This window comes from Alligator sinensis, unplaced genomic scaffold (assembly GCF_000455745.1).
Source record: "Alligator sinensis unplaced genomic scaffold, ASM45574v1 scaffold421_1, whole genome shotgun sequence".
Lineage (NCBI taxonomy): Eukaryota > Metazoa > Chordata > Crocodylia > Alligatoridae > Alligator > Alligator sinensis.
Genome location: NW_005841871.1, coordinates 1,094,651 through 1,095,699, shown reverse-complemented (window position 1 = coordinate 1,095,699; position 1,049 = coordinate 1,094,651).

Genomic DNA, 1,049 nt, shown 5'->3' with positions numbered 1-1,049 from the left:
GAGTTGAAACCCAGGTCTCCCACAGTCTTAACCACTGGACCATCTGTCTTCTATTTAGACAAGCCCTTATCCAGTTCACCGTGATGCTGCTATATAGTTTGAGTATGTTGACATACGGTGTCACCATCTAATTGTAGCCATACAACATAGTATTGTCGTTGTGGGAAAGAATATATTTAGCAGGCATTGTTATCCTCAGCGGCGAAACACACAATCAGCTTGCCTGACAGGCAGGACATTCTGCAGCCGAATGCTCCAAACTCCCTGGTCCTTCAAGTAACGTTAAAAAAAATTCAAAAAAAAAAATCAACAAATGCTGAACATAACATTTCAAGTGGTCTCCCACATGATATTCATACGCATAAAAATCTCAATGCATATTAAGCTACCCAGCACGTAAAATGCTTGCCGGTTCTGAACACACTGCTATGCCATTTATTTTTGCATGACAATGCGGGAGAGAGAGTGCTTGCTACCTACCCGGACGGCCTCCTAGCACTAGGGATACAGAAAACATCCTCCCGTTGCCCAGGTGCATGTCATCACGGCCAAGAGCAGAGGCCAGCGACAGAAACCGATGTAAATTCCCCGTTGGAAAGAGGGGAGCTATATCTAGTGGCAACTCCCAGCGGCAGGGGGGGCAGCCTGCTTGCCACAGCAGATCTGACCCATATTGCTGGTGCAGGGAGCCTGCAGGAAGAGGCTCCGCTCCCTCCGGTCCCGATGCTTGCCTCTCCCCAGCAGAAACCTGAACGCCCCTGCGTGTCTCCGTGCTCGGACGGGGCAGGTCCCCGGCGCTGCTGTCCCCACAGCCTGGCGGCGGCGCTTCCCCTCCGCTCCCCCGCCAAACTTGGCGGAGCTCCCCGGGCTGGAAGCAGCAGGATCCCCCCACCCCGGCCCGGGCGGCTCCCTGCCCCGCGGCGCGCCGCGCTTGCAAACAGCTGCATTGCAACGTGACCGGGGCGCGGGACCCCCGTCCCCCGTCCCGCCGAGGCTGAGCCCCCCGCACCGGTCCGCCCCTCGGGGCTGGGGCGGGAGGCGCGGCCCCC